Source organism: Macaca fascicularis, chromosome 18, assembly GCF_037993035.2.
Source record: "Macaca fascicularis isolate 582-1 chromosome 18, T2T-MFA8v1.1".
Lineage (NCBI taxonomy): Eukaryota > Metazoa > Chordata > Mammalia > Primates > Cercopithecidae > Macaca > Macaca fascicularis.
Genome location: NC_088392.1, coordinates 41,426,068 through 41,452,929, shown reverse-complemented (window position 1 = coordinate 41,452,929; position 26,862 = coordinate 41,426,068). Strand labels below are relative to the sequence as shown.

Below are 26,862 nucleotides of genomic sequence, written 5' to 3'. Positions count from 1 at the left end.
CTCTCGGGCCTCCTGTCCCAGGCCACTGGCCCTTCTCCCCTTGCCCTGGTCAGTTTCCCAAGGCCCCAAGCTATTTTTGCCTCCACCCCAGCCTACCATTTTCCCCACGGTGGAAGTTGCCAGGGTGGTACCTCATATGACACGCACAGCAAAGACCAGAAAATCCATGGGAACGCAGTCTGCCATTGGATCAGAACCCACCTTTGGGGTCTCCAGCCTACTGGCTGGCCCCTGTCCTTCTAGTCTCAAGGCCCTGCCTTCTAGGCCCTAGAGACTTGCTTGATGCTTCCAGGCTTGGCTGACTTCCCTGAATCAACTGCTAGACCCAAAGTATCTGATAGGCCCCTACTGTCCTCTCCAGACCCCTACCCATTACCTCATCCACCTTTGATCATCTGCTAATTGCCTGGGCATTCTTGAAAGAATGGGAAGACACAAAGCCTTTTGTTTTTAACAAGCAGGACTCACCCATCACCACACCTGTCATTTGACATATCTGAACCAGACCTAAAGGCTTCCCAGCCACTGAGGTCTCCAGGTCTATCTCTCACACGTCAGGGACACAATGAAAGAGCTTCTTCACTTGTCGTTGCCTCTGTTTCTCCACTGGCATGAACTCCCTGTTTCCCACAGAAGCTGATGGGGAATAATGACTTCTTGATTTGTTACTCTGAGTTCCTCAAATATGACATGCTACGTCCATAAAGGCATCAGGCCTTCCCATAAGGCATAGGAAGTGAACTCATCTGATGCTAAATCTTCCGGTGCTTGGCTCCAGCAAGCACATGGGGCAGAAACTAATAACTATAAAGCATCCATCTATCATCTTATCAGGCCTTAGTGTGCTTTGTTTGCATAGTTATCTTCCCACGGGTTGACATTTTATGCTTACCGCAAGCTGATGTATTCTCCTACCTGCCATATCATTCATAAAGGATAGACAAGCCTCAGGTTCATTACCTGTCATTACACCATGTACACGTCACCAGGGGCCAAAACATTGATTCTTCTTGGATCTCCCCAGCAGTGCAGCCCCAAACGCCAAGGCTCCAGGTCTAATGGGCGTGGATTCTGCTCATGCCTCAGGCCCTGGGTGGACTCCACGCCATCACTTCTTGCTCTTGTGGCTGACCCACTCCTCAGGGTTGGAGAGAGCTTCTGAGCTCCCAGCTGCTCAGAGGGATCTGCAGGAAGAACAGAGGCCTCCATCACCTACCAGGGCCAGAAACACATGTCCAGGTTTTAGCTGTTCTTGAAAATTCTAGCCATCCTCCTCTTTCTCTTTATTATTAGGGTCTGCAGTTCTTCATGACTATACCAACTCAATCTCATCCAGGGTTTTCACCGACAGTGTCCTGCCCACCAACCCAGGCCCAGGCCTCAACACACACACCCACCGCACACACGTGCACACATATGCCCTTCATTCCTTTCTTACCTCTGCATACTTCATTTCAACTGCCTGAAAGACTCACCTTCTAATCCTGCATCCAAACCCTAGCCATTGTTCAGAGTTTAGTCCAGACTGGCCAACAGAACCTCCCTCATGCTGTTCCATCACCCCAGGAAAGAGAAAGGAAACGCATGTTCTCACTCCACCTGTGAGATGTACATAGAAGTGCAAGGACACATCTATGTGGAACATTCCTTAACTCTTCTAGCCCAGGTATCCCAAGCAAGGCTTCTGGTGTTCTGTAGTTTGTAAGGGGCTCCAGGTAGGACATCCCACCTATGGCTGATGATGAACATCTTTTCCTAGTTCTTCATCCCAGATGAGACACAAAAGTGGAAACACAAACCTTGCTGGGATGAGGAACAGAGACACCGGCTCCACGGAGCCATCACATTTCATAGCCAAGATTGTGGCTTACGCTCTGTCAAGAGGAGCCAAAGTGCTTCTGGCTGAAGCAGCCTGCCCCAGTCTGGAGGTCTGCCTATCTCTGGACAAGTCCAAGCTGGCTACAGCCCTGCATCTCTGACCAGGCACAGCCTCCAGCTCTTGGGGGTGAAAGGGGTAGGCTCCTGGGGTGCCCATCTGGCTGTGACTTGCAGCTGCACCTCACACATGGGCTCCTCCAGGCTTCAGTGGGCCATTGCTGAGAAGAGACTGTGGCAGACGAAGAATATCCATCAGGACACCCAGCATTGCAGACAAAAGGAAGCCCCAGGGACAGGGGTGAGAGTGGCAAAAGAAGGAAGGAACACATATATAATGGTTAGACTCTTCAAGCTGCTTTTGCATCCATTGGGGATCCATTTAGTTTCTCAATAGCTCTGTGGAGGGGTGTTTGAAAGACTAGGAAACAGATGCACAGAGAGGTTGAGAAGCTTACTAAACGTCACACAGTAAGTAAGTGAAACAGCCAATTATCATTCTTTCCAGCAAGCTCCCTGGCCCTAGGTTAATTTCATCTTCCTTCCAAGTCACCTCAGGGGTGGGGGATGAGTGGGAATGGGAAGGAGAGGGACATTGGCCTGTTTGCCCTGCTGCAGGGGGATGGGGAGAAGAGGAAAACAGTCATGCCTTTGGTTTCTTTCCTCATAGGAGGGTCGAAGAGGAGAAAGCACAGAGATAACAGAATGATAAATAAGAAAGGCAAGAATGTGGATGCTCCTAGTTAACAGGAGCAGCTCAGGCACAAAGAAATTGGCCGCGATAAACAGCCAGTGCTTTTGAAGAGGCTAGGCTGACCCTGAGTCTCCCAGCAACTTGGCCCTCTACAGCTCAGGCGCCAAGTCACTTCTGTGCAAAGCAACAGAGGTTAGAAGCCCCTTCGAAAGAGCAAAACAATTATTATCTCCAAAATGTGCATATACATTTCATATACTCTATGTGTGGAATATATTATTAAATAATAAAAATGAAAACAACCCACAGAAGTCAGCCCATTTGACGAAAGATCTCAGTTGCTCCTGGACAATGGGATTCTCTGCTTGATTCCAAAGCAGCTCTTCTCTTGACAGAGAGAAACTCACAACCTACGACCTTCCTACTTAGCGAGGAAAGGCAGGGCCAACCTCCTTCTGGAGCAAGTAGCACAGGCCAAAGGCCAGGAAACCCAGGGTACATAGCAGACCCACAGAGTTTGGCAGGAAAATGACTTCCAACCTTAATGGCAGGCATGCAGCTCAGTGCAGCCCCACGCGGCCACCTCTAGTCAACAGAGGACTAGATCTCCAGACTTCAGGCTCGGGGAAGAACAGAAAATCTGCCCCTTGGCATCATCGCTCTTTGTCCCAGGCTGTCTATGGATCCTCGTTCAGCCTTGGGACTTTCAATGAGCCCTGCTATGTGCAGTAGATGCGATGGGGGAAGGAGAAGAAACTATACCCTTAATAAAATGGACACCATCCCACCCCTACTGGCTGCAGGTCACCTGGCAGCCGTGGCCCCAGAGGCAAACAGCTACAGCACATTCATTTTTGTTGGGGTGGGGAGGGTGAGGATAGGAGTACTTCCAAGCTCTCCTGCAAGGTGGGGTTGAAACATATTCACAGCAGATGGTGCTGTCGCCCTCACTCCAGGATTCTCATTCCTAATTATCTGTGCTGTCAGCAAAACAATTAACCCTCGAAGAAAAATTGCACCGTCCACTCCCAACCATATGAAAAGGCAATTTTTTCCAAGGACAAGGGACACTTAGGGCAGCCTTGCACTCGGTTCTGGATCTCACCACCCTGCGTAAGCTCGCCATCCTCTGACCTCTGCACTCTGTCACCGGCGTTGCGGCAGCCCTTCTCCTCTGAGCCTGCGGTTCCTTTCTCATAGAAGAAGGAGGTGAGTCTGTTCCCAAGGGCCCCCTTCAGTACCACGGTGCCACCACTCTACAAGCCATTTCTCTTCATCTGAATTTTCAGTTCCTTTGGAGCTGGGACTGAGTATCTATTTATTTCTTCATTCATTTGCTCACTTGCTTATTTACCCATCCATCCATCCATTCTGTGATTCTGGATTTATCATGTTGTTCCCAGGAGATACAAAGAAAATATCTGTTCAGCCTTCTTGACTACTTCTTGGAGCGCTTTTCCCCCGGAGATGTGGGCAGAGGAAGGAAGGATAGGACAGGGAGAAGTGGAGCTGCCAGGGGCCTGAGGACATAGCCCTGGCTCGGTCTCAGGCTGTAGGAGGCAAGGCCTGTGGCTGCATTTGGATTCTCTCTGAAGATTTAGCTGCAGAAAAGCAGCCTCCTCTCCAGAGAGTTGAATTTAGTGAGCAAGCCACTTCAGTCCCCAGGGAAGACCTGCAGAGGTGTGATGTGAGGAGAGCGGACAGGCTCCCACCCCACCACCCATCAGTGAGATAGGTCTTATTCGCCACTGTAGAGCTGGTGACAGCACAGGGCCTGCCCTTGGTAGGTGCTCATTAAATATCTGAGGCATGAGTGAACGACTCTCCTTAAAGGAACTGTTGTAAAAGGAGAGTTTTCACAGGGCTACAGCATGCTGCTTGTTACCTTAGAGGCCTACTATTTAAAGCCGGGATCAGTTGGTCTAATTCACCCATCATCATGCACTGTCACGGAAAAGAACACGGGATGAGCAAGAAACTGTGGAATGATTCACCGTCAACGCTGAAAGGGCCCCCAGAGATGGTAACATCCAGGGCCACATTTTACAAGTGTGATCTGGAGATGTTGAGGGGAAGATGGAGCCAAACCCTGCCATGGTAGGGGTCGGGGAGGCTCCCTCCAAAGCCTCACTCCTGTCCCACGGACTGGGGAATGCATGAGGTAGAAAGGAAAATAAAGGGCCGGGCGCGATGGCTCAAGCCTGTAATCCCAGCACTTTGGGAGGCCGAGACGGGCGGATCACGAGGTCAGGAGATTGAGACCATCCTGGCTAACACGGTGAAACCCCGTCTCTACTAAAAAATACAAAAAACCAGCCGGCCGCGGTGGCGGGCGCCTGTAGTCCCAGCTACTCGGGAGGCTGAGGCCGGAGAATGGCGTAAACGCGGGAGGCGGAGCTTGCAGTGAGCTGAGATCCGGCCACTGCACTCCAGCCTGGGTGACAGAGCCAGACTCCGTCTCAAAAAAAAAAAAAAAAGAAAGGAAAAGAAAGGTCTATCAGGGCCATTGTGGGGCTGCAGGCTTCGTACTCAGGCAGGGACAGTGCCCTGGGCACCCAGGAAAGAGCTGCAGAAAATGGATAGGGCTGGTGGGACCAGGGAGCTGGGACCCCTCCCCCAACACCGTATTTCCCAGTCTAAGCCTTGTGACATCTTTCTTCCCTCTCCCTACTGTCTACCAGAGCTTGCCCCCTCCCAGTGCCCAGGAGCACAGGTTCCCATGCCAGCTCGTCTGCATAAAGGGATTGTGTTTATAGTCAAAGTGGGCTGCTGCCCACTCAGAAGCTGCCCACTCGAAGGCAGCACATGTGACTGCACCCCCTGCCCAGAGCCCAAGTGGGACCGATGCCAATGTCTGGCTGGAGACATTTCTAAATATGAGCTTGGCACAAAGAGTCAGGTTCCCAGGCCTTCTCTGCCACAGGAGACCCAGCCAGGATTTTCGAGGCTGCCAGGAGGGACAGGGCTGGGGCAGGCAGGATCGGGAGGCAGCCGGCTGAGACAGCCATCGTCCCTGGAAACATCACCCGAACCCCTCCCCGGCCCTCCAGCCTTGTTAGGGGAAGAGAAAGGATAACCCTGCACCTAGAGAGTCTAATCAATTCCCCACAACCCTTGGCAGGAGGGACGGGAAAGCCACTGCCTGCTCAAATGTGTATGGATTAAAAATATACAAATGGAATATTTTTTTTCTTCCCCTCTCCTCAACCCCCTGAAGCCTAGGATGCTTGTTAAAAATAGCCTTGCTGTGGCATGGATCCTACACAACCCAACGGCTGGCAGGAAAATGAAGGAGCCATTGGAGACAGCACTGTTAAGTGGCTACCCCTGGGGAGTGGAATGGGGAGGGCCGGGAGGGAGGGAGGTGCTTTCAAGTGTTTCCGGACACACTTCTACACTGCCTGGATTTTTAACAGCAAGCAGATATAAAATAAGTTGATTGTTTTTTACCGGAGTTTCATCCTTTGCATCCTCCAGCCTACGCTTAAGGCTGAATTCATACTGACTGAGAGACCCGACAGTACTTGCTGGCTGGCCTGGCAGTGCTCCAAGGAGACCCAGGACGCTCAGGCCACCAGGTACAAACACAGCCCAGCATCGAGCAAACAGCATTGAATCAGTCAGTCTTGGATCTGTAACCAGCTGGCTGTGTGACCTTAGGTAAGTTGCTTGAGCTCTCTGGGCCTCAGTTTCCTTAACTGTAAAATGATGCAGTTAGATTAAATGTTAAGCCAGGTACCTTCTAGTAGTAGAAGGTACTAGATCTAACTGCATCATTTTACAGTACCTTCTAGTATCCTCTAGAAGGTATTCTAGTCCTAGCATTTCCTAATTTTAAGGATTGAGGAAAAACATGTAAGATTTGCCCTGTGTTTGTCTCCACCATGGACAGTGAGAGGAATTCGTCCCCAAGCAAATTCCTTTCATGTGTTCACGGTGGGGACAAACACAGAGCAAATCTTGGAAGTAGGGTCTTAAAATTAGGGGGCAGGTAGGAAGGAGAGAAGCTGTTCTGAGAGGCAGAGACTGACTCTACACCTTTTGCTAATGAAGCGTGCAAGTGGAAAGAGGATCCATTCGGTACCTAAAATGTGCTGGGTTCGAGTCCTCACTTTGGCTGTTAGTAACTATGTGAACTCCAGTAATTTGCTTGTCACTGCCTCATCTATAACATAGAATAATAATACCCACACCCAAAGCCTGTTGTAAATATTAAATGCAATAAAATTAACAAGTACTTGCTCATTGCAGGAACTTAACATCCTCCTATTCCTTTCTTCCTCCTATATTTAGCCCACACTCTGGAGGCCACATTGCCGGCTGGTTAAGAAGTGTGGACTCTGAAATCAGGTTTGTATCCCAGCTCCACCACCTATTAGCTGTGTGAGCCTGGGTAAGCAATTTAATTTCTCTGTGCCCCAGCTTCTTCCTCTATGAAACGGGAGTGAGTCGGGAGTGAGTTGGGAGTGGTGGTTGTGCTGCCCACGCCCACACTCCTTCCCCTAATAGCCTGTTGGGCTCCCAGTTTTCAATCTGCATCATCTGCAGATCTGAATTTTGGAACTTCCTTAACAGGCCCCCTCCCCTCTCCCAACCTCTAAACTTCTGTCCCACAGCTGCCTACCACCTGCAGATTGTCCCACTAGCCTAGTCCCTTCCCTCTGCACTCCCTCCCCCTGCCCACTTTGGTCTCTACTCAGCAGGCTATGCACCTGGCTAGGAGCGGGGCTTCTACCCTGGAGCCATGGGGATGTGTGTTTTATTTATTTAAATTTATGTTGGAGATGGAGTCTGGCTCTGTCACCTAGGCTGGAGTGCTGTGGCATAATCTAGGCTCACTGCAACCTCCACCTCCCAGGTTCAAGCTATTCTCCGGCCTCAGCCTTCTGAGTTGCTGGATTACAGGCACGCACTTCCACACCTGGCTAATTTTTGTATTTTTAGTAGAGACGGGGTTTCACCTTGTTGGCCAGACTGGTCTTGAACTCCTGACCTCAAGTGATCCACCCGCCTCCGCCTCCCAAAGTGCTGGGATTATAGGCATGAGCCACCACATGTGGCTGGGAAGTGTGTTTTAGATCAGTGCTTGTCAAACTTCTACATGCTTATGAATCACCTGGGATCCTGTCACAATGCAGGTGCTGTCCAGTAGGTCCCAGGTGGAGTCAAGATCCTGCATTGCTAACAAGCTCCCAGGGGATGCCCATGTCACTGGTCTGGGATCACCTTCTGATTAGCCAGGCTGCAGAGTGGAAGATGTCCTAGCACGTGTATGGGGAGGGGAAAGGGAAAGGGAGAAAGAGAAAGGGGACAGGCACAAGGTCGGCCAGTTATCCAAGTCAGAGGAGGAGCAGAATTTAGACAGAGATGGTATAATGGAGACCAAGTGTGGATTCAAGAGACGAAGAGTAAAAGTAGGAGAATGCTTTATGAAATTATGACATTAGCCAACCAATAAAAATAATGCTTATTGAGATAATGCAGCAACACAGAAGAATGCTTATAGCATATCAACTCAAAAAGCAGACTACCAATTATATGGATACTATGTCTTCAACGCTGTCAAATGCATGTTTAGGAAAGCTGATAAACCATGAGGACCATGAAGGTTGTTCTATGGTAATGTAACAACATGTGTTTTTATTTACTTGTCATTTTCTGGATTTTCTGGATGAAGTTGTATCATTTTTATAATTTAAAATTTATCTTCTATATACTCTCTGATGTCCACTCCTCAAAATTGGCAGTTATTCTTTGTTATGGAGGTTTTCTGTATTTTAAGCACAAACTGCCATTGTTGCAAAGGCTGGAAAATGGTGCATTAAATCTTCTCAGTCAAACCCAAAAATAAAGCAACCCAGATTCTGTTTCTCCTCTAAGCCAAGGGTCCAGCGCTTTGGAAGGCTGGTGCTATCACCTCTCACTATAGCAACAGGAAGACCTTGGTAACCCCGAGCTTACAGTTATTAAGGGTAAAAATAGGAAGTCTGTGGATAGCTGTTCAGTAAGAAGCTGCCGTAGGTGTGCACTGGACAGGCTGGGTTTGGAGCCCTTTCTTGCAGGAAATAGAAAGCAAAAATCAGACTCCGGGAGCTGGTTCCTGCAGGATTACTAGGAGTGCTTGGCATTTTCTTCTTTGTTTCCTATTTCAGGGCTGTAAGCTACCTTTCAAACTGGTTTCTGACATGCGTAGAGGTGGACTGTTCTAGAACAGCAGCCTCAGAGTTCACTTAGGAATTGGGCTTGCTTACCCCACTCCTAACTGCCCATCCCCCAAGGTGCCCTGTGCACTTCTGTTGTGCTTTCCTGGCATACCAGCACCGCCCCCTACACCCCCAGACCTCCATCCCATTCTGTCTCTTCAGCATGCTCCTGGGCAGGTATTTCAGGTCCCCCAGTGAACCAACAAGGCCTTGGCTCTGACCTCTGGGAGGCTGGAGGGGGTCCCAGCCCAAGTCTGGCTGATCCTGCCTGAGGTGCAGTGTCTGGACCCAGGCCTCTGCCCAGTTCCTGGATCCATTTTGCACTCTGGCGAACCAAGTGCAAGGCCCAGCTCTGCTGCCATCTGGCTGTGGGACCTTGGGCAAATCACTTCTCATCTCTGAACCTCAATTACATGATCTATAAAAATGTTAAAATGGGTTTATGGGATCTCTTGGTCCTATCTGGCTCTCATACTCCATGATGCCCGTGGAAATAACCATTTATCTAGTAACACAGGTGAGATGTTTCACACACAACAATTTCCTAGACAACTCAATATTGCCCCATGAAGCAACAAAATGCGTTTTATTTTTAACCCTACTGCATAAAGTATTTTTTTAATGTTTACATGCTTCTCTTCCTTTTGTGGCAAAGGATACAAACCCTAAAATGTGTGAACCTTCTGCTCCAGCCTCACCCCACAAAGCACTTGAAGGGCTGAGATGCTGAACGTGACTGAACCTCGTCTTGCTGACCCCTCTGCCACCCGCATGAGGCTCTTTGCCATGCTGAGCATTTGTCTCTGCCTCTCTGCTTTTCTTCTTCTATCCGCCCCTTCCTCATAGTCAGTCTCCCATAGGTCATGCCCTGGCTGAGAACACCTGCCTCAAACTGCTTCCCGTACCTCTAATGTAGAACATGGGTTGTTCCCCCAAGGCTGGGCAATCCCGGGGTTCTGAGTGAGGGTGGGGGCAGGGGTGTTCTTGGAAATAAGGTGCCAGGCTTTAGCCATTTTTGCTAACCAGAGGCCCTTTTACCTGACTTTGCCACCTATGTCTGTGTTCTGGATAGGAGAGGTTGCTTGCAGACTGGTCTCTGGATAGGTGGAGTGTTACTGGTTGGCTGCTTCCTTCTGTCTCAGTGGCTGGTTTCCCCCGTGCGGGGCTAACAGATCATCAGAGGAGCTGACCAAGCATGGAGGCCAGATGCGAAAGTGAGATCAGATTTAGAATTTCATTCCAACTCTACATCCCTAGCATCATCCTTTTCTTTTTTCCTTTTTTTGAGATGGAGTCTCGTTCTATTGCCAGGCTGGAGTGCAGTGGCATGATCTTGGCTCACTGCAACCTCTGCCTCCCAGGTTTAAGTGATTCTCCTGTCTCAGCCTCCTGAGTAGCTGGGATTATAGGCACACGCCACCACACCCAGCTAATTTTTGTATTTTTAGTAGAGACAGGTTTTCATCATGTTGGTCAGGCTGGTCTCGAACTCCTGACCTCGTGATCCACCCACCTCAGCCTCCCAAAGTGCTGGGATTACAGGCATGAGCCACCGTGCCCGGCCAGCATCACCCTTTTCTATAGAGAGATTCCCCCAATTTTTAAATTTTATTTTATTTATTTATTTATTTATTTATTTATTTTGAGACAGAGTCTCGCTGTGTCACCCAGGCTCACAGCAACTTCTGCCTCCTGGATTCAAGCCATTCTCCTGCCTCAGCCTCCCAAGTAGTTGGGACTACAGGCACATACCACCATGCCCTGCTAATTTTGTATTTTTAATAGAGACAGCATTTCACCATGTTGGCCAGGCTGGTCTCAAACTCCTGACTTCAAGTGATCGGCCTCCCAAAGTACTGGGATTACAGGCGTGAGCCACCACTCCTGGCTGTGATCCCCAAATTTCAATATGCTCTTGACTGTTGCTTTTTCCCATAAAAGATACCATAATTCCTCAGCTGAGGCTTTCTTTTCCCCGCTTTCCCTAGGAACCCCTCCAGAGGCAGGAGGTTAGAGGCAGGCTTCCTCAGACGCAGAACTGACTGGCAGAGCAACACGTGTGCACCCACTCCCTCCTCTCCCCGTCAAGCAGCATGAATCCTCACCCTGCTGCCTCTGCCTTGGCCCCCTGGGCATGCTAGCTTCCACCAAGGCTTCACATGCTATCAGGTGGGCAGCCTCTTCCCTTACCTGACCCAGCCAACCTCTGCTTTCTCACCAACCCTACCAAGATTCCACTGGAACATCTGAAGTCCCTGCTCAGGGATGGAACCAGCAAAGAGCCTGGAGGCTGTGGTCACAAAAGAGAATTGGAGTTTTCAAGCAGGGAGGTAGGCCATTCTGAGAGATGTTAATACCTACGAAAAGGCCAGGCTCCAGCCACATGAAGGGGAAGGTTCTGCGGATGAAACACCAAAATCACTTTGAGACCAGGGTGGGAAATGGTTTGCAAGACACTGGGGTCAACATGCAAAAAGGCAGGAATCAGGGCTGAGGAGGCCTGGAAGGCAGGTGCAGAGCCCACAGCCCTGTTGGCCTGCCCCAGGGAGCAGCATGGTGGCAAAGACATAAGCCAAGACTGTAAAATAGCATGAGCCTTGCAAAATAATAACTACCAAGAGCCAGGCATTTTCCAAGGCTAACTCATTGCAGTCATCACAACAACCTTGCCCGTGAATTGGCACCTATTTCCACTTTGCCACTTGGGGGGTGGAGGGGTGGGGATGTTATATACCGTTAGGAGTTGACGCCATCATAGGAGCCAGACTAGAAGGCAAGCTCAGATTTAGAATTCAACGCCAGCTTTATACATCCCTGGTGTCATCCCAGGTCCGAGTCTAGCTCCCAATTTTACAGATGAGTAAACTGAGGCTTACAATGGGTAAGCAGCCAAGGTCACAGAGTTTATAAAGGCGGAGTCTGGATTCAAATCCTCACCTACCTCATTCCAAAGTGCACCCCCTTCACTGCCACACTTCCCTGCAGACCACAGTTCCCTATTAGGGCAAGGACCATGGCTGCCTGACTGTTTTGTTCCAGAGGACCCTGCCATCTCACAAATAAAAATGCTGCTCCAGGTTGGGAGCAGTGGCTCATGCCTGAAATCCCAGCACTTTGGGAGGCCGAGGTGGATGGGTCACTTGAGGTCAGGAGTTTGAGACCAGCCTGACCAACATGGTGAAACCTTGTCTCTACTAAAAATACAAAAATTAGCAGGGCGTGGTGGTGCATGCCTATAATCCCTGCTACTCAGGAGGCTGAGGCAGGAGAATAGTTTGAACCTGGGAGATGGAGGTTGCAGTGAGCCGAGATGGCGCCACTGCACTCCAGCATGGGTGACAAGGCTAGACTCTGTATCGAAAACAAACAAACAAAAAACACAGCTCCAGATCTGCCATAGAGGCTAAGACGGTGCCAGCGAGGTCATTCCCCTGGGGAAGGCTGGTTTCCAAGAGTTCCTGAGTGGACATGCATCACCTGGCTGTGCCTGCTGCCCCTCTGCTCTCATATACACACATGCATCTGGCCAAGGTAAAAAGCCCTGAGGGACAGATGGGAGGCATGGAAGCTGGGGGAGGGGCAGGGAGGTGGCAGAAGAGCACAGCAGGGGCCACAGGGTCAAGGGGGCTTTAATGCAGGCCTAGGCATGGTGCTGGCTGGCTGGTGGCTGGCAGGACTTGAGGAGCACCTATTAGCAGTTCGCTTGGTGGCCCCTTCAAATCGAAGGGTCACAGCATCGTGGCCATACCCATCAGGGCAGGGAGGACTAAAGGAGGAAATCACTTTTTCCCCTCAGTATATTTTCCAATATGAAATGGGCATGGATGAAGGAAATGTCAGAGAAGAGCAATGATAAGTTTTCTCTTTACATCGAGAGGACCAAGTTCAAGTCTGCGTCTTTTTTTGATTAGTTTTTTGCATATTTCCTAATGCCCACCTAGCACCAACAGATGCAAACTATAGAGGTTGCATATGTGTTTTAGGGAGTCCCTATAATATGTTCTGTCCTGTTGAAATGACCGGTTGACAAATGAATAAAGCAGATCCCTACATAAGGGGGTGTGTGGTCTTGTGAGAGGAGGCTGGGCACACAGCTCCAAAGGCAGAGACTCTGAGTCACCCAATCTTGGAGTGATGCTGAAATGAATGATGTCTGTGCTAAACACTGGAGGAGGAAAGTTTAAAGTAGAATCAAGCTTCTCCAGAGGTCCTCCGGCCCTACCACCACTCAGACTAGTTGGCTGGTCACATGCAGAGGAATGAGCTAAAGTCTGGTCCATTAGGGCCCAAGATGGCAAAGGGCCTAGAAATTCCACATTTAACAGAGGCCACGCAGTGGGGGTACACAGTACTGGCATCCTGGAGGGTGGTTTTAAAGGGAGGGGGAGAGAGACTGCACAACTCAGCCCAGGATGGGGACTACATACATCTTTTTCATTTTGTGGCCCCTGCACCTAGCACAGTGCCTGGCCTGTAATGGGCACTCCACCTGTCCTTCATAAACAGGGCGATGTCCCACAGCATTGACAGTCTGCTGCACTGCACGGCACTACACTGAAAGTGAACGTGTTTCCTCAGTGCATGTGCTGAGTCCCACTCTAACTATTAGACTGGGACTCTTAAAAATTGTTTTCTTGGCCAAGCGCGGTGGCTCAAGCCTGTAATCCCAGCACTTTGGGAGGCCGAGACGGGCAGATCACGAGGTCAGGAGATCGAGACCATCCTGGCTAATAACACGGTGAAACCCCGTCTCTACTAAAAAAATACAAAAAACTAGCCAGGCGAGGTGGCGGGCGCTTGTAGTCCCAGCTACTCAGGAGGCTGAGGCAGGAGAATGGCGTGAACCCGGGAGGCGGAGCTTGCAGTGAGCTGAGATCCCGCCACTGCACTCCAGCCTGGGCGACAGAGCGAGACTCCGTCTCAAAAAAAAAAAAAAAAAAAAAAAAAAAAAAAAAAACAAACTGTTTTCTTTATTTATTGTTTTGAGTAGAATATTAGCTTTGTATTACTGCTGTAACAAATGGCCACACACTTAGTGGTTTACACAACATGAATTCATTATCTTATAGTTCTGGAGGTTGAAGTCTGACAAGGGTCTCACTGGGCTAAAATCAAGGTGTCAGCTTAGCTGTGTTCCTTCCTGGAGGCTCTAGGGAGGAACATCTTGCCTTCTTAAGCCTCCAGGGGCCGCCTGCATTCCTTGGGTGGTGCACCTTCCTCCATCATCAAAGCTAGCAGCATAGCATCTCTCTGAAGGTTCTTCCGTAGTTATGTCTCCCTGTCTGACCACGGCCAGGCAAGGTTCCTACTTTTAAGGGCTTATATGATTAGATTGAACACATCTGGATAAACCAGGATAACTTCCCCATCTCAATATCTATAACCTTAATCCCATCTGCAAACCCCTGTGTCACATAAGGCAACATACTCACAGGTTCTGGGGATTCGAGTGTGGACATTTTGGGGAGGCCGTTTCCTGCCAACCACAAATAACAAATACATTCACATTGTTCAGAACCCAAACGGCATAAAAGGCTATAGAGTGAAAAGGTGCCCTTCCACCCCTGTCGCCCACCACCCAGTTCCCCTCCCTGTTAACATTTCCTTGTGTTTCTATCCCAAGAGGTTTTATGCCTAGATAAAGCAACAGCAGTATGTATAATTTTTACACCCATGGTACAGTACCATAATATTGTTCTGCATCTTGTTTTTATCATAACGCCCTTGAGATTGTCCTGGATCTGTATATAAAATCATCCTTGCTCTTTTTAATGGCTGCATACCCTTCCAGTGTGTGGATGCACTATAGTTGATTAATTTAGTCTCCTGCTGATGGACACTTAAGTTGTTTATAATCTTTTGCTCTCACATACAAAAACTGCAGTGAACAATCTTGTATGTATACCATTTTCCATATGTGCCTGGATGTCTGTAGAATAAATTCATATAAGTGGAACTCATGGGTCAAAGGACATGTGCATTAAAATTCCCCAGCTACTGCTGAATGGCCCTCCATAGAGCTGAACTAATATATACACACACTCCCCACCCCAAGCCATGTGTGGGTGTGAGATGGAAGCCCTTTTTGGCAGAGAAGCCACAGCTCACACCTCTTCTTTACCCCTCCCTGCTGCCCCATGTTAATTACAGGGATGAACCCAGGAAGCCCTTGAGGATTGCTGCTACTCACAATCCCCTGGACTCCTGTTGGTGACGGGGCAGGAGTGGAGAGGAAGACAAAGCCAGCAGCCAGCAAAGGAGGGCCCAAGTTCAAAGGTGTTAAAACGACCAGTGGCTTTGGGTGTCTCAACCAGCAAACTGCTCCTCCCTCATGGACATTCTACAGGCTTGCAAGCCAACTGGTTTCCCCAGTGGGGAAAGTATACCACCACTGTCTAAAAAGAGGGCCTCTCACTGTGGATGTGCTGCTAGAGAAGATTACAAGTGCATTTGGGTTTCCAATGGCCCAGCTGCACCCGTGTTAAGAAAGACGCCATTTTCCTGCTCTTAATCCATTCCTGGTGGAGATGTTGCTTCAACCTGAAGGCGCCTTTTATGTGCTGACCTCAACTGCAATCTAAAAGATAAGTTAAATCACTTACTCAGGAAGACAGGAAGCCTTTGACGATGGTGACGGATAAAGATTTCACAGCAGCCAGAGCCAGGCCTCTGGAACCCAAACAGTGCTCATTCCCTCACCAGCCAGCACTGTTGGCCCCTCCTTGGCCCTAGGCAAGCTCAGAATTCTACCCTCGGGGAGATTTCTCTCTGACAGAGCATGGAGGGGCCTGCAGCAGACAGAAGGGAGTGCTAAGTCCCAGCAGGTGAGCCTGAGAACCCTGAGGACAGGAACTAGAGGTGCCCCACCCTCTGCCCAGTCCCCTTCCTTACCTCCATTTGGCCTTCGCCTGGTCTCCCATGGTCAGCTCAAGGGTTCCCTCTTTCAGGAAACCTTCCCTGACCCTACAGGCCAGGACTTGCAGGTGCCTTTATACAACATGTTCCTAGAGCACTTGTACTTTACGCCATCCTCGCACCTTTGACCCTGAAGACTTGCCTGTCACCTGGCATGGCAGCCACTTGACTGTGAGCACTCTGGGGACAGCACATGGCACCATGCTTGATGCCCACTAAGCTCTTGGCATGTGTTTGGAAGGCAGAGGAACCTGAGCTCAAGGAACAGTCAGAGCGGCTATCTGCCTTGCCAGTGTTGCCTGTCAGCTTATCCAAGTACTCACAGCCCTGCTGGCTGCTAACCACTGGGCTAGGCCCTGGGTGCATCCACAGTGTTCCAACAGGGCTTCTTGCCCTAAAATGCCACCCAGGCCCCAAAGGCCCACTGCTAGAATCCACTCTTTAGCAAAGCATCACCTCCAGAAAGTCCCCATCCCCAAGAGGAGGCACAGTCTCACCCTGTGGTCCTCTTCATCTGCTTGGCCAGGGGAAGGATTAATCTAGGGTCCAGGATGCTGACCAGGATAAGCAGGCTGGAGGAGGCACTGGGGTGGGCAGTCCATGGGCAGCCTGGGGGCACTGGGTCCAGAAGATGAAAATATGCCTCAAGGGGCATCAAGGTAAGATCCCAACTTTACACATGAACAAAACCCTCAGAAGTGCAGAACTGGGCAGGACAGAAGAGATGCACAAGCAGGTGAGCAAATGATGTCAAGGTTGGAGGTGAGCTGAAAGGTACAGATGAGCAGCTCTACAGAGAGCAGTGTTCACTGTGTTGAGAGGGCTGGGGCCCAAGTTACTCCATCCCTAGTCCCCTACCTCTGCACCAGTGGCAGCCTTGGGCAGGCCATCCACCTTAGATATCTGAATATGAGAATCATCATCTGCCCTGCCCGTCTTGCACAACTACTGCTCTACATTAAGTTAGAAAGGAGATGAGAAAATTCTCTAGACGCCTAAAAGCAATATAGAAATAGAAACTGTGTAACAATCATCATTTGCTTTTTCATAGTGTCTTGCAGCCTGCATAGGGCTTTCCTATCCAGTACCTCCTAACCCTCAGAACAACTCTGAGAGATAGGTATGCATATGTATACTCAATTTACAGATGTGAAAACTGAGGAACAGATAGTTCCAGCCCACAATCACACCAATAACAAGGGGCTGAGCGGACAGCTGTGTCCAGGTCTTCTACTCCAAATAGTGTTCTATTTACCACACCAAGATGTACCCTCCATTGTCTAAAATCACAAGCTCTGGCTGTACAGAAAACCCTCCTTATTCTTCAGTCTTTGTATGGATTAGTTGATTCCTCCTCCTTCAATCCATCCATGGATTTGCTGATTGACAAATGAGCTTCCCTGGTCTCTTTGTCATTGCACTGTTTGAGGTCAGAGTTTTTATCTGAGGACAAGAAACCAGGCTGTGGCCTGGGCTCAGCCTCTTATCCATTGTGAGGCTAAGAAAGAGTCCCTGTCCCCCAATATTCTTCAATCCCACGTGATGTTAAAACCTCTTAATGACCCTGATCTAAGCATTTCCAGAAAAATGTTCTCAGGGCCTTTCTAGGAGTAGCAGGGGCAGTCCTTTGTGACAGCATGAAGAGCAGGATGGGGCTGGCCTGGTTACAATGGCACAACGCTAGGTTCCAGGCACTCCACACATGTTTCTCATGATAACCTTGTGGTTAATACTCACACAGATGAGAAGCCAAAAGGCTGCAGGAGCTGCCCACCATCCTCACACAGCCAGGAAGTGGTAGCACCAAGACTGAGGCCCAGGAGGTAGAGTCCAAAGAGCCATCCTGCATTTTCCATTGCAACAGGATGGGAAGGAGAGGGAAATGGAGGCTTTACCTCTACTCTAAATCACCTCCTGAGGTTGCCGTATTTTCCTTACTTCAATGAATTATGTGGAACGAAATACACTCAACTGATAGCAGAAATCAGCCTCCAGTTTCTCAGTTCCTCACTCAACGAAAGCATCCTTTGCAGGTGCCATTGCTTGGGAGTACACCTGTAATTCATATCTGCACACAAAACTCCATCTTTCTTTGAGGCCTGAACAAACAGGTTTTTGTTTTTGTGTGTTTTTTGCTCGTTTGTTTGTTTGTTTGTTTGAGACGGGGTCTCACTATGTTGCCCAGGCTGGCCTCAAACTCCTGGGCTCAAGGGATCCTACTGCCTCAGCCTCCAGAGTAGCTGGGATGACAGGTGCACACCACAGTGTCCAGCCTTACAAATAGGTTTCTTAGGGTGACAACAATCTTACCATCAACATAATTAAGGAATTTGCTCACAATAGTCTCCTTTTGGAGCCTTTACGTGCACAAACATCGTTCTCACAGACCATCCAGTATGGACAAACTTGACTTGGAAACAGGAAAATAGGGAGGTAATTAATCACCTGGTAAAAGGACTCACCCCAGATCTACTTTTCACATCATCATCCCCAAATATGCCTCAAGGGGCATCAAGGTAACATCCCAACTTTATACCACTATAAACTCTATAGAGTTTCTCTATTCATGTGGTTTTCAGAACATATCCATCTACTAGACTCAGGAACTTGACTTGAGAGACATGGCTATTTCCTGCTTCCTGGCGGCAAATCCAGCAGCAATTCTGGTCCCTGCATCCAATTAGGCAGGGAAGAGAGGGCTGGTGTGTCAGGGCTAGTCCAAGCACAGTGGTATACTTGAGTCAACATCTGCAGGAGAGGAAGGGAGACAGAGGGGCCTAAATAAATGGGGCTGTGCTATTGGGAGTCCACCAAGCACATCAATGCCCTCCTACGTCCCTCAGCATCCTGGCCTCACACCACGCTAGAACATTCTTATTGCCCAAACCTCAGAGGAGGGCTTTCCCTGAACCAACTCTGACTTCCTGCTTCCTCTCTGACCCCACATGGTGGTACTCAACCTCTGTCAGACATCCCTTCCCTCCTCTGCTTCCAGCTTCATCAAAGCCTACTGGCCCCTGGAGAAGACAGCCATGCCAATCTCCCCTGCAGTGAGCTAGCATAGTGCATTAAGTTAGTTACTTTCCTTCTCGGGCATCTCTGGTTTATAACATGAGCCTCTTGGAGAGGGTGGTATTTTGAACAAAAGCAACCAATCTCTCATTGTGAAATTTCAAGGACTGTGGGGGAAGAAATCCAGTGAGGCTGGAGGACAGTAATGGGGGAACAGAGAGATCTCTGAGATGCAGCAATGTCACACGGACCGGCCATGAGCTACTACTGCAAATCTGTTTTTCAAAATTTAAAAGAGTCGATTTCCAGATGTCTGCTTAGGGGAGCCAAACTGCTGTTGATTTGTTCCCAGTTCACCACAGAATAAAGTCTGAACTCCTCACCCGAGCACTCCAGACCTTCCATGCTCTGGCTCCCAAAAAGCCTGCTCTCCTTCCTGCCCCTCCTAGGAACCCCACTTGGCCATTGGCTTCTGCACTATCCCACAGACCTGCTCGGGGCTTCCCAGCCCACGCACTAGCCCAGGCCTGAGGACACTCCTTCACCAGCACCACTGCACTGCACAACTCCAGGGGATGCCGTGCTCATGCCAGGCTGTGTGTGTGCAGTGCATGGCACGGCAATCCATGTGCTGCCTTATCCACAGCCTCCACTTCAGGAAGTCTCCCGTGCACCCCTGCAACCTTCCTCTCCTCAACTTCCTTGGGCCTAGAACTTGCGGCTCACTTCAGGCACTGGACACTCCCTGCTTCAGAGTCTCTTGATCTGAGTGGGCGGGGGTAGGTCACCAATCAGAGCACAAGTGCCCTGGGGGCAGTGACTGGGTCCTAAGACCTCACACCCCAGGTCAGTGGGTTGAGAAGTTAGCGTTGGCTTTCTACTGTGATCCTGGGCCAGCATCCACAGCAGCAACAGGGAACTTGCTAGAAATGCACATTCTGGGGCCCCACCCCAGAAGTCTTGAATCAGGTGCTCTGGTGGTGGCGCCCAGCACCCTGTTTTAGCAAGCCCACCAGGCAACTCCGATGCGCATGAGGCTTGAGACCCACTGAGTCACAGGATCCTCAACATCCTTTCTGAGTTTGCTGAACAGGGTTCTCCAGCTAGGGAAGGGGCGGGCATCATCTTGTCGGACTGTTACAGAGACCCCATTCCCAGGTATTTCTCAGGCATCTCCAAGTGAACTCGCTCAGAAAGCCTCCACGCAGCCGGAAGTGCTACCATGCCAAGGTTGCCCGCGAACAGTGCAGAGCAGCCAGGATGCTTCAGCGCTCCTCCAAAGGGCTCTCCTGTTCAATAAGCCCTCCCTGGACCCTGCTAGCCGGTGGTTACGTTATTCAACAACCAAGCAGAGTTGAACAGTGTCCCTGTCTCCCAACCAAGCGATTCACCCCAACTGCGGTACGGGCTTTTCCAACACAAAGCAGGGCAGCGTTCAGGAACTTGGCATCAGGAATACCCTCCTCCAGGTCCCTATACCTTTTCACAACCTGCCCAGGCTAAAGCCCCTGGCATCCCATTTCCTAGCACAGAAGTGAGTAAGGAAGGCAGGTCAGACCAGATATAAAGAGCCAGATCCCAGGACCACTCTGGACTTACAGAATCAGTATTTCTAGGAGTACCTGGAGATCCAGATGTTGACCGAGTCTCCCTGGCATTCTTATCGGGCCATTAAAGAAATGATCAATGGGGCCACGTGCATTATCTAACAGATGGGGGAACTGAGGCTCAAGGCAGTGAGTGACTGGCATTCCCTGACCATCCCAGGCCACAGAGCATTCTCTCCACCCTCTGGGCCCCCACAGCACCCACCACCTGGGTCCCCTTCACAGTTCCTAACACACACAATCCTACACTACACTTCTAAACACTGCCCTGTGTGGCCCTGCTTTCTCCCCCACTGAACTGGAAGGGACTAGGGACAGGACCAGGCCTGAGCCAGCACTCCCCCCACAGTGCTGTGCTCAGTTCAGGGCACAGGGAAGGAATGAATCATCCCCCGAGGCAGCCTGCATCCTCCATGAGCATATGTGCTAAGATTAATCTATCGGATCACCAGATTGTCACCTTGAAACACACCGCAAGGTCTGTCCCAGAGGGGTGAGAGAATGTATAGATTCTGATGGGAGGCAGACAGTCACCTGCAGAATAGGTCGGGGGTGGCCAGGAGGAGGAAGTTACAGCAAGAAGCCACTGCTCCCGCTGGAGGCTGGGAAGGGGGAGGGAGGAGTGCCACAAAGACAAACTGCACCTTCTTGTTGATTTTGCTCAGCCAGCCCCAGGAGAAACATAGCTGGGAACTGGGGCGCAGAGCTCACACTTCCTCACCTCTCCCTCTCAAGAGCCCTTCCCTGACAGGTAGGAAAGGTGACAATGAAACAGACACAAAGAGCTCTGAGGAGTAAACAAGCCTGCTCAGCATCGTTCCAGGGCCGGAGGGCCCAGGAATTCTTCCCAGGTGCCCTGGGCAGTGCAGGACTCCTCAATTTGCCTTTCCCCAGCAGCATAGTAGGTGACTGCCAAGGTGAGGAGCTTTGGGGAACACCTGGAAGGTCTCACTGGTATTCGAACTTTGCCCTACCCAACACTGACCAGGCCCTCCCACCTCCCCCAGGCAGTCATGTAGACTGGTAATAACAAACACCCCAAAATTTCAGTGACCTGAGACAACAAAAGTGGATTTCATGCTCATAGGACATGTCCACTAATTCTTCTCCTCATTCCAGCTTTTTCATCTTCAAATTTAGCCTAAACTAACGGCACAGAGTACAAGTTTTTGTTACACGGTGGATAAGGTTTGGATGCTTGTCCCCTCCAAATCTCATGTTGACATGTAATTCCCAGCATTCGAGATGAGGGCTGGTGAGAGTGCTTGGATCACGAGGGCAGATCCCTCGTGAATGGCTTAGTGCCATCCCCTTGGTAATAAGTGAGTTATCGCTCTGAGTTCATGTGAGATCTGGTTGTTTAAAAGTGTGTGGTAGGGACCAGATGCAGTGGCTCACGCCTGTAACCCCAACATTTTGGGAGGCCAAGGTGGGTGGATCACTTGAGGTCAGGAATTCGAGGACAGCCTGGCCAACAATGGTGAAACCCTGTCTCCATTAAAAATATAAAAATTAGCCAGACGTGGTGGTGGGCACCTGTAATCCCAGCTACTTGGGTGGCTGAGACAGGAGAATTGCTTGAACCTGGGAGGTGGAGGTTGCAATGAGCTGAGATCACACCACTGCACTCCAGCCTGGGTGACCGAACAAGACTCGGCTTCAAAAAAAAGAAAAAGTATGTGACACCTCTGTCCCGTCTCTCTTGCTCCCACTCTCGCCCTGTGACACTGCCTGCTCTCTCTTTGCCTTCTACCATGATTGGAAGCTTCCTGAGGCCTCACCAGAAGCAGATACTGGAGCCAGGCTTGTACGGTTTGGAAGAACTGTGAGCCAATTAAACCCTCTTTTCTTTATAAATTACCCAGCCTCAGGTATTTCTTTATAGCAATGCAAAAACAGCCTAACACAGCAGCACAACTCTTGCAGGCATGGAATTGATTTCTGTGCCAGTCAGGATAGGCTGGGCCATGCTGCAGTAACAACAAACAACTCCCAAACTGCAGTAGCTGAGAACATTGTGGGTTGATGCTAATAAATATAGGGCTTCTTTCTGGAGTGATGCAAATGTTTTAAAATTAGAGAGTGGTGACACAGCCTGTGAATATACTAAAAAACATTGCACTGTACACTTAGAGGGATGAACTTTATGTCAATAAATGAGAGGCATGAATTTCATCTCAATAAAACTATTAAAAACTAGTTCCGGTTTCCTCCTCCCTTATGCCTGGCTGGTGTTGATCACAGATCCACAGAGGCCTTGCTATTGGAAACACTCAAGATTTAGGCTGATGCAGTAGCCCCTGTCTCCAACGCTTCCTGCTGTCCTGTGAGCTCTGGAGGGCCTTGTACTGGCAACAAGATGCTCTGACCTGGAAGTGAAACCCATACTTCACTCACAACTTACTGCCCAGAGTGCATCCTGTGACCTACCCCCCAACAAAGGGCACAGGAAGGATAATTCTGCCAAGGGCCAGATGACAGAGGACTAGCTGATGGCCACCACCCTGACGAACTCACATGCACAGCCACCCAGAGCTGGAGCCTGGCCTTCCTCCATCCCCCTGAGAAGGCGAAATTTCTTCTCTGCATCATTTTTCACCCTAGAGTGAAGGAAAGCTTTCAGAGCAGGGCTAGAAAGAGGAAACTGTTAAGATGATCAAAACATGATTTTCAAAGAAAATGACAGGGAACACCATTATGATATGTAACATAGCAATCTTATAATACATAACAACACTCTAATATAAAATGTAACAAAGTTTTTATGGTAATGGCAACATGACAGGTACAATGCCACCATGACAGTGAGACAGACAGGCCAGATGTACAAAGGAAAATTTCAAGAATGAGTTTAACAGCTGCTGGACCTTCCAACAGATCAAGTGTATGAAAGGAGGCCAGAGGAGGCTGCCCTGCAAGAAATGCCCCTTGAAAGCCCGTCAAAAGCTGGTGGTGTTAGTTCTGTGATGATGCTTTGTGACTGCAATAGGCCGTCCTTTTCCTTTTGCCCAAAGAGAGAAGAGTGAGAAAGAACTTGGAAAGGAAGCCATGGATGGTGCAAAAGAGGAACAAGATGTCATCTGTGCTGAGGCCAGGGCTGGGGGAGGGTGGTGCAGAGGGGAGAAGGGGAAGCGAGAGGCTGGAGACCCCTGCCCTTCCAGGGGTGCTTAACATCTGTGGGGACTTGGGAGAATTTTGACTCAGGAAAAGGCTCCAGAAAAGCATGCAGCACATTGGGCTTCTCTGTGGCTCCGAGCTGCAGTTGTTCTGGTTGCTCCCATAGACTCAGCCAAAGCATTCTTGGATGTGTGTGAATCTAGAATTGTTCATGAATAGAGCCTTCAGGGAGGAAGCTCCCTGCTGTCTGCTGAGGTCAGTCTGGAAATGCTGACTCTCACTATCTGTGAATTAGCAGTAGATCCCATGCGAGAATAACTACTTTGCATTTGCAGGCACTGGAATACCACAATATGACACTAAATGGACCAATTCAATTCAATTCTATAAACATTTGCACCTCCTTGCACTTCAGACTTGAGAGCAATAGCATGGAAGAGAGAATGCGTAACCGCACTGGGGACAGAGCAGAGGAGTTAGAGGAGACTCCTGCAGAGAGTCAACAGTTGAGCCGGGATTTAGAAAATGAATATTTCTCCAGTATGAGGTTGGGGTGGTGGTAGGCATGGGGGGTTTTAGGGGAAAGTTATGGCATGTGGAAAATCACAGAGCCATGACATGCCAGGACAGATTTGAGGAATGAATGCAAGTGTGAGAAGAGTGTGGGATGAGATGCGCCTGGGCGGGCGGGCCAGGGCCAAAGTACTAGGGGCTTTGAATTGGACTTGACCCAGGAGGACAGAAGGAGCCAGGGGAGGGGGAGAACACGGTAAGGGGCTGATCAGTAGCCCAGGTGAGAGACGAGGGACTGAACCAAAATAGTGATGGGCACTGAGGGGAGCCTGCAGGTTTGAGTATTGAAGTGGAATCCCTAGACCAAGTGACCAGCCAAAGGCAGGGTGAGGGTGAGGGGAAGGAAGAGTGTGGAGGAGCCCAAGGAAGGAGAGTGTCATGAAGGACACAAGTGGCAGAGACCCCAGGTAGATAACAGCAGCAACTGGTGGTGGTGGGTCGCTGGTGGAGGGGTGAGGAAAGGGAGGTCTCCTTGTGGGTTATGTGTCCCTGAAAGCTGGTTGTTAGGCAAAGGCAGAAAGATGAAAGCTAGGGCATCCAAGAGTCACAGGTGTGTTTTGTTTTTCCTGGGGGCTGATGAGCATGTTTCTGTTCTGAGGGGAAGACGCCAGGGGAGGGAGATGGAATTTGAAGATAGAGGCTAGGGAGGGAGGAAGGCTGGTTAGTGGTACCAGGATGGCCAAGGTCTGCAATGAGTATGGTGGGGTAGCCTGGGCAGGACATCCAGGACAATAAACATCGCATCTCCCTGCGTCAGGCCAAATTCATAAGGCTTGGTGTCCAGAGAGTCACAGGTGACAGAATACAGAACACAACTGCTTTATGCAATATTTTCATTTGTGTGGAAATCTTGGCTTCTCAAAATGTTTTTATTCATGATCTCACTTCTTCCTCACAATGATCCTATAAGACAGGCACTAACATTCCAGTTTGACAGATGAGGAACCTGAGTTCAGAGAGGGTAGGTGGCAGCCCCAGAGTCACACAGCCCCATCACAGAGTCTCAGAGCCCAGAGGAGGCTCATGTTGACTCTTCCATATAGTCTTTTGCTAAACATAGACATCTAATGCACTCTTCTATTTGACATTGCAAAATATACCCAGGATCAGGCCTAAAACATATCATGGCGTATAATAAACATGCTTCCTAAATGTCCTCCTAGGTACACATGCTGCTCTGGAAATTCTGATGGGCCTTCTCTCCTGTCTCCCCTGATGCCCTGTTGAGAGGACAGTGGGTCTCAATCCCAGGGCACACTGGAATCCCTTAGGAAACCTTTAAGGAAATATCAATCCCAGGCTGCACACCAGCCTATGGGACCAGAATCTCTGGGGCTGGGGCCCAAACATCAGAGGCATCCAGGGCATTCAGTAGCTCAGAGAGGACTCAGAAGCCTGAGGTGGAGGAAAAGACAATCCCAGAAGGCTCACGGGATAAGCCAGGGAGAGGAAGGAACAGAAGCTGTGCAGATTCAGCAAGTATGGTCAGACACACAGCCCTCCAGCCAGCACGGCAGGAGGAGACAATGAGGGGAACTGCCTCCCCTCGTGTAACTCCAGCATTACCTGCCAGGGAGTGTGTGCCTCTCTCAGGTGAGCTCCCATTCCACCTTCCCAACAGCTCCATCACAGGGAAGGCAGGCTTGGGCACGTCTCCTAGCAGATGAAATGACTGAGGCTTGAAGACATGAAACTCCAGCCCCAAGCCTGGCCATCTTTATAGGCAGTCAACTAGAGGACAAGACCTCACTGCCAGAGCAGAGCCCCTGGGACAGAGCTGTCTCAGGTCCCTCTCAGTTGCCAAGGCCTTCCTGCAGCTGGGCATCTGTCAGTGAGCTGACAGTCCCTTTTCTCCCCAACAGTCTCAAAGCAAACATGGTTTCATGCTTCCCATGGTCTGAATGTTTGTGTCTGTCTCCCCAGAATTCCTGTGTTGAAACCTAATTTCCAATGTGATGGTGTGAGGAGGTGGGGCCTTTGGGAGGTGATTAGGTCATGAGGGTGGAGCTTTCATGGATGGGATTAGTGCCTTTATAATGGGCTGAAGAGACCAGAGTTATCCCTTTCCATGCGTAAGGGCACAGCTAGAAGGTACCATTCTCTGAACCAAAAAGCAGGCCCTCACCAGACACCCAATTTGCCTCGGTATTGGACTTCCCAGACTGCAGAACCATGAACAATCAGCTTCTGTTGTTTATAAGCTCCCTAGTTTACGGCATTTTATTATAGCAGCCTAAACTGACAAAGACAAAGCCTCCCTGGGGAAGTCCCTGTCACTTGCATTGCCGTGGCCCTTTGTCGCTTTCTAAAACAAGACGCATGGGTTAGTTCTAAGTTAACTACACACACCCCGAAAACCAGCCTTTTGGCTCGAAGAAAGGTGCAGGAGTTCCTTACCTCCTACTCTAAACTAGCACCCTCTATGGTCTCTTGTAAGACAAGGGGCTTCAACTACCCACAAATATTTACCAGGACACAACAGAGAACTAAGCTGTGCCAAGAAGGTGTGGCCACCGCACCTAAGGGCCCACTGTCCAGCTGGGAAATATGACACACACACAGCAAACAGGTAAACTGGATGAAGCTAACCTCAGGTGCATTCCAGCTCTTGGCCAAGTTATTTAGTCTCTCTTTACCTCAACATCCTCATCAAAACAATGGGGACAGGAATACCAGAACCTTAGAGGGTAGTGTGGGATCCAATGAATTAATCCCTGTAAAGTGCTTAGAATGCGCCTGCAAGATATTGAGGCTCACTAAGGCTAGTGCTATTGCTGTTGGGGTTTTTGTGTTCTTGTTGCTCTGGGAAGGAGGGACCTTCCTGCCTAGAGCAGTTTGGAGAGTGTTTCTATAGGAGGGTGGCCTT

At 49.7% G+C, this 26,862-nt stretch overlaps 1 protein-coding gene across 8 annotated transcripts in view; it reads right to left on the bottom strand.

Annotated features, from left to right (window-relative positions):
* ZBTB7C (zinc finger and BTB domain containing 7C) overlaps nt 1–26,862 on the bottom strand; it is a 383,033-nt gene that overhangs the window by 309,646 nt on the left and 46,525 nt on the right. For all 8 annotated transcript variants that reach the window (XM_045378028.3, XM_045378031.3, XM_065533857.2 and 5 more), the window contains exon 2: nt 961–1,184. The gene's annotated coding sequence lies outside the window, so the exon portion shown is untranslated. The remainder of the gene's footprint in view (nt 1–960; nt 1,185–26,862) is intronic.